Here is a 7,651-nt window from a genome sequence, read left to right on the forward strand (position 1 = left end):
AACACGTCGTTTACGCAACAGTGAAGCGATGTGGGTTTTCCGCTGTCCGACTGAGGGTTTATAAGAGAACTGGAATGTCTAAGCAGTTAGTACAAGGTTCTCCGCACGATTGGCAATTTTCCAAGGCGCACACCGGTCCGCGATTTGCACATGGCATTCAAAATTCCATACGTTTATGATTACATAGCGGAATTGTGCGGGCAACAAGCAGAAGTCATACAAAATCATGATAATGAGAATGTTCGCAACATCGGACAAGGCGAAGCCCGACACAGAAAGTATAAGAGGCTTAAACTTGGCGGCGGNCGCGATAACTGAGAAGTCCGCCAGTGAAGACTTATTGTGTGCTTTCAAGACTTTGTGTGTGCTGTAGTACAGTTATGTTGGGAGTGTGTAATTCAGAGAGACTTCGATAGCTCCCGCACTGTAAATACGTGAAGACTACTGAAGAGATTACTGTGTGGGGTTTGTAAATTGTCTAAAACTGCAACAGTGTTATAAGTATTTGTAGTTACGCCTTGTAGGTTGTTAAATAAACCAATTAACAATCCGAACTGCGTCTTCAGTAGCTAAACACGTTATAATATATAAAATATAAAGATTTTAATATACTATATATACAGAGTGTTCCAAGAGGAAAGGTCAATAATATGGGAGGTCACAGTAACGGACATTCTAAGCAAAAAGTGTATATGTATATGTGTCCTATTCCGAACGGTTTCCGAGATAGAGCTATTTCACTATACAGTACATTGTACACTGCACAGACAAGCAACATGCCATGTCCTCACACGAGTTGCAAAGTGCATTCATGTTGACGGTGTAATTTTCGAAAGTGTATTATATTACACACCATGCAATTCACTACAGCGCGTACGAAGTCTCAGTCTGCTACTTCACCAGTTGTCACCTGGTAACGGCTTCCAACACCACAACTTCCTTAGGTTCAGTGTTAACCTCCTTACTGGCCGGCGACTGTCTCACAGCTATCTCCTACTCTTCTAACTGCCGTCTCAAGACTCCTCTCTGATGGCAATTTGCCTCGTTATAGAGTCTCGGGGCGGACCATACAGAGAACATCGCTTCCAATAGTTTCCCTATATTTGCATGCGTGTCTGTTGCGGTTATTACCTGGCAACGGCTGTTGTATAGCTGCTTATGTCGCGGTCGATGACTAGCAACAGATCTACATGACACAACATTAGAGAACCACAGAATACATTAATGGTCCCTTCAGTACAAGTTACAAACTTCACTGCTGAAACCCACAGCCGCAATTCATCTCCCATACCTCGGATCAGGTTACCCAACATCGGATTTAATTGATGGCCATCCAATGACCCATCACGACGTTTGTTTTAAAGTAATGTACCACAAGAAACATCTGCAACGCGAATTGCTGTTCCAAGGGCGTGATCATTTTTAACTGCCACAATGAATTATAGTGTTCTCTGCTGAAGGAAGTATCCATATTAAACAAATTGAATAAATTATGGAAACCCGTCAGGCGTGACATTATCCTTGAAAAATGTCGCCACGGATATGACATACCGAAACCCTCGCCAACCGCCATTTTGGAAATGAGCGTCATTGGAACCGTGTGGGATGAAAGCTCGCATAGGAACATAAGTAGCTGCTTTCTGGAAGTTAACCATAAAATAAACTGACACAAAATGACGAAATACAGCGGTAATCCGAAATCTAGAAAAATTATTTTGGAAGGTCTGCCTCAAACCAAATTCGATCATTCAGCATGGAAGCTACAGATATATTTAATGATGTCAATTGGTTCCTGTGGTCAAATAATTAACTACAACGCTACGAAGATGTATGGGGGAGTGTAGGTATAACTCCACTATTTTAAACATCAACACTAATTTGAAGTGAGTGGTCAGCGCGCCAGTGATTTTGCCGCCGGGTGAGATAGGAGGCTGGGCGGGGCCCCAGAGCCCTAACCCTGCCGAGAATCTAACCCTGGACGTCCAGCCCATAGCCTGTCTGCACAGCAAGTGAGCTATCCCGGGCCCTAGATAGTGTACATAAACATAAACAGCACATACATAAAGTAAATACGTCGGTTCACAAAAAATGGAACATCGCGGATGCTAGAAATCCGCGATGGGCGAAACCGCTGTTGACTATGTATTGCTGTAAGATCAACTTTAGAGAATGCTAATTCAAATGTATGTAAAAATTATGTTGTAGCATGCAGACCCATTGCTATGCAATACTCCTCTAAGATAGATAATTACAATAAACATAGCATAGTAAGGGTTGTCTATACGCGGTTCGAGCGATAGCCATGCGGTGCAACAATAGAGGAACTGTTGGCAGAGGTATTTTCTATGTTGTCCGTGCCTACGCTATGGAAATAGGAGCAGCTGCGATTACGAGAGTCATGAAACGACAGTGAGAGGAGTAGGAGGTTGGCGTCACTAGCCAGGGAGGTAGACGGCTGGAGCAATGAGTGAGTTGGGGGCAGTCGCTGAAGAGTGAGGACGAGAAACAGAAGGCGTTGAAACTACGGTGCTAGAAGCAGTTACCAGGCGACAACCGGTGAAGATACAGCAGATGAGAGGACTTAGTTCGTGCTCTAGTGAATTGTAGAGTATACGAATTAGCGATAGCTCTATAGTTTTTTTTATTGCTAATGGGGTTGGACTAAGTCCCTTGTACTGCGGCCATTTCTGGCCTATTGTACCAGCCCCAGATGATAGGTGAGGGTGATTGTGGAGCAATTGGTGGAATGAAGATTTGCAAGGGAAATCGAAGTACTCGGAGAAAACCTGCCCCAGTGCCACTTTGTCCACCACAAATTCCACTTCATCAGGCCCGGGAGGGAACCCGGGCCGCCGCGCTTGGAAGCCAGCGACTAACCGCTTGAGCTATGGCAGCTTAGCGCTATAGTTACTTGTAGTTACTTTCTGTAAGTGTGCAATAAATTCAATTACCAATCCGAACCCCGTCTACAGTCACTCAGTCAGACGATAAAATTTAGTTCAGGATTTAATCTTCGAGTTTATATCATTCAACATGCTAATGATCTCCATGGAACAGAGTAATTTTTGAGAAGCTAACAGTTACTCAGCAGGCCAAGTAACCCGAAGTTTTTTGCCACGTTCACAAGACCCCTCCCCCCCTTGCACTNATTCAATCCCCCTGTGGAGGTGTGTTAGAATACCTCCATCATAACCCTGCGAGACGTAGGAGGCGACAGAAAGTGAAGCCGGTGACTGGGGGTACAGCTGGGCTACCTTGTCACTAAGGGACATAGTGGGGGGGTGGAGTCCAGTTGGGTCCACTCGGCACGGCGGCCACTGATTGGCCTATTGTACCTGCCTCAGGTGATTATGATGATGGAGAATTTGATGGAATGAAGATTAGCAGGGGATACCAAAGTACTCAGAGGAAACCTACCCCAGCACCACTTTGTCCACCACAAATCCCACTTGACCAGACCCGAATTAGAGCCCGGGCTGCTGCGGTGGGAAGCCAGGGACTAACCGCTTGAGTTATAGCGCGGTCCCACTAAGGGACATAAATACAGAGACCTGGTCGTCCAGGTTAGGGGTTTTGAAGAAAGGCTGACGACCTTGTTCTGTAAAAAAAGGCACGAAATCCAAAGAAGTGAAAGCCAGATGCAATCTGTCAGAAGGTCTGGGCTCAAAAAGGGTTGTCTTGCCGACGATGATTATTATTATTATTATATTCAATTCTGTAGAGGCTTCCTGTCCAGCAGTTCTCCAGCCAAGACGACAACCACAAACCTGTGCCTCCATAAGTGCTTATATTCTTCCTGTATGAACACGTTGCGAGACGAAACATGACGAAGTGGGACTCTGGGATAGTTAGCAGCCAGATCCTATACATAAATGTCGAACTATGGGACTGTTGCCCCACCCATATAAACTGCTTGGGGCCACAGGTTTCCGCGTCTTGACCCTGGCAATTCATCAGCATCATCAGCAGTGCTGACTGGAGCAGAACATAGTGACGTAACGGAGCGTTGCTTTCTTTTGTTCTAGGGGTGAACAGTACAATGAAATCAACGGGCTACAGAGATAACATTACCTTTTCAAAACAATGCTTTCTGCTGAATTTTACATTAAGTGTGATGTTTTTGGCCCCACCCTCCGCACTGAAATGTCTCACCCCCACAGGGAACCCATCTACCAAGTTGGGAACTAATATCTTAAACAACTGGTACGTAAATTTCTACCCGAGTACAGGGTATCATATCGCAGAATACGAATACATTGCTGTTGCGTGCTTCTGGCAGGTCACGGTAGCCGAACGTCTAAGGCGTGTACTGTCTTCGCTCGCTCGGAAGTCGGATCATGGCTTTGAATCCCACACAAGGTATGGATGTTTGGTATGTGTTTGTGTTGTCCTGTGTTTAGGTAGAGGCCTTGCGGCGAGCTGATCACCCCTCTAAGGAGTCCAACTGTATGTAAGACCGTCATGAAACTAAGAAATCAGCCATATGCTCTAAATGGGAGCAAGAGGAAAGGAAAAAACCTTTTTTTCAGGGCAGTTTAATGGCTTTATCGGACACCCCTGGTCTAAGATAGGTAAGAATATGGAATTGAACCCCCGAGAGGTTGCAAAATAAAGCGGAGGCGGATGTGAGGAAGAGGATTGAGGATGGATAGTGTGAAAGAGACGCAAACAGTCCCCGTACGGAAACGAATGTAATATCGACACTGATTGCTAAATTACAAAATATATGTCATATCCACGTGAATCTCGCCAGTTAGTCTGTCTCCTAATTGTGAAAGTGCGTGCTTCCTCTGTGCAAATGGGGGTACTGCCCACGTACGCAGCTAGAGAGAAATCTGTTCTGTCACACACGAATAAATGCGTCGCATACAGTGGCGGCTCGTGACCGGCCCGTGAGGTTCGGGCCAGGACCAATACAATTTCAACCGGTCCAATACCCAGTTTTAAGAAATGTGAGGATAATATTTTTTTAAATATTCACATTTTAAGACTATACTTTTGTGTCCCATCGTACACTCTCTCGCCCCCTTTTGGCAATTTCAAGTTCATTTTGAGCTGCCAAGAGACAAATCGGCTAGGCCCTCTATGACAAAGCCCCCTTAGATCGGGGGAGGATTCGGGCCCCGCTAGTCCCACCTGTGTCCTGTAGTGCATACAGATCATATAGACAGACGGAGAAGCTGACAGTGTTACACTGAAAGTGCTTCAACCAGGTGAGTAAAATAAGACAAAGCTGTCACTGTGCTTAATTACGCATCACTTCATGAAGACGTATGAAGGAGTGGAGGTATAGCTCCATCATTATTGATATCGGCAGAAAATGGAGGTGAGTGGTCAGCTTCACGCTACGGCCGCTTTACCCCCAAGAAAGTTGCCCCGGAAACCATTTTATAGATGGTTGGGTGGGCCCCAGAGCAGGTCTGGATGCTGTGGAGTCGAAAATATCTCTTACCTCTGCCAGGAATCGAAACCCGGCCGTCCAGCCAGTAGCCCAGGCTACACCGACTGAGCTTCAGCAGGGATGTGTAAGAGGCTTACTTACTTATGGAGCTGAGCCCTTCTTGAGGAGGAGCCAAATCTGCAGGTATCCAAGAATTCCCCAGCATTTTATGGAACCCGAAGGTTCATTACCGTGTTCACAAGAGCCCTCCACTGGTCTCTATCTTGAGCCAGATCAGTCCAACCCATACGATCCCACTATATCTCTCTAAGATCCATTTTAATATTGTCCACCCACCTACGCCTTGGTCTTCCCAGTGGTCTCTTTCCTTCTGGCTTTCCCCTCCAATATCCTATATGCATTCCTCTCCTCCCCAATTCGTGCTACATGCCCTGCCCACCTCATCCTCCTTGACTTGATCATTCTAATTATACTTGGAGAAGAGTACAATTTATGAAGCTCCTCATTATGCAGTTTTCCCCAACCTCCTGTCACTTCATCCCTCTTCGGTCCAAATATTCTTTTTCTCAAAGATAAATTAATACAAAAACAGATCTTAGAGTGACAGGACGCGGTAGCATGGGCAGCATCTGACTCAGGATAGGGACCAGTGGAGGGCTCTTGTGAACAGGGTAATGAACCTTCGGGTTCCATAAAATGCTGGGAAATTCTTTAGTAGCTGAGCGACTGGCGGCTTCTTAAGCAGGACTTAGCTCCATGAAGTTAGTTACTTTGATACTTATTTATCGATTTCGTTTCACGTACTGTAGGTCATTAGCGACAAGAGCTAACCTTATGTATATTACCCTTGAAATTACTGCTACTAGTAACTCTACTGTATACCAGAATTTACACGGAGTTTCTAGTCAACTTTCTGCTGTATTAATACTGATGCACCCACGCACACATGAAAATGCCACATCTCACAGACACACCTGTATAACACGATAAACCTGAATCAGTAACATCTGCTTACGAGATTGTGCGAAGTGACAAGCTGTTGCGTTTGAAAGCAGAGGACTGAAATTTCTGAATCCATTGGATCATTGTTGAAACTGGATAATCCCTCGTCCAAGGAGTTCTACCGTCTCTAAAATGATCATGAAACTGAAAATATCAGAGGCCAGGTCCCAAAAGGGATATAGAGTCAGTGGGNCCTCGTTACATTAATATTTTTTTCACAAATCTTTTTGCGTGTATAAGCGAATTTGTATTTTATAAACGGCCGTTAGACCAGTAAAAGTAGAAGAATTTAAAAGTAAATATCTTCAGCCAACAGAGCCATTCTTGTGAAGCTAGTAGTCGCTCACCTAGTTATGAAATTACCCTGTTTTATATGAAATCAGAAATTTAATTTCATTGTTCAAAATTTTCAAACACGGGAACCTCTTCTGACCTACTATTTGCATTCATCCCATACATTCAAAACCACGTTTATATAAGATCTATCTTAATGTTATTCTATGCCGACCGAGCGGCCGCCGCTTGTCGGCGAAGTTAGTGCCAACTTTAGAGGATAGAGGGTGTCGCTAGGTCAGCGCAACGGATCCCCACTGCCTTTAATCTCGGTTTTCTAGACCGGAGCCGCTATTTCCTTGACATAGCTCCTCAATTATCCTCACGAGGCTGAGTGGATCCCCATTCCAGACCCACTACTTCTCAGAAAATCTGGTAGCGCCGGGAATCGAAACCGGGATTTCTGGATCTGTAGCCAGGAACTCTGACCACTACACCACAGAGGCGGTCGATCGGTATGGTTCGCTTGCGGACTAAAGGACACGGAGTTCATGTTATCCTCCTCCCACATACAAACACGTAAATCTACAAAGTCTCCATTCGGTTTTACCAACTAAAACTATACATGAATTTCTCTTCCACAGAATAAGTTTCATATGTCCCAACTGTTTTATCCTCCATGATTTACTCAAACTAATTACACCAGAGAAAGAGTAGAACTGTTGGGAGTTCCCGATGCAGTAGTGTCACAACGATATTTAGGCCATCTCAACCCACGTCTGTGTACAGCGCAGCTTTCTCGTGTTTTTGAAATATATCCCTGCTCATATGTATCCTCAGAAACTATAAGGAAAACCACAGGGAAAAACACACGCCCTCCCCTTGCAGCTTCCACCGGACATAGTTTGTTGTTCTGCACAATACCATACAAGGTAGCTGGAAGCTGGATTCGGGTAATAAAACATCCTTACTGGA

This window comes from Cryptotermes secundus, unplaced genomic scaffold (assembly GCF_002891405.2).
Source record: "Cryptotermes secundus unplaced genomic scaffold, Csec_1.0 scaffold682, whole genome shotgun sequence".
Taxonomy (NCBI): domain Eukaryota; kingdom Metazoa; phylum Arthropoda; class Insecta; order Blattodea; family Kalotermitidae; genus Cryptotermes; species Cryptotermes secundus.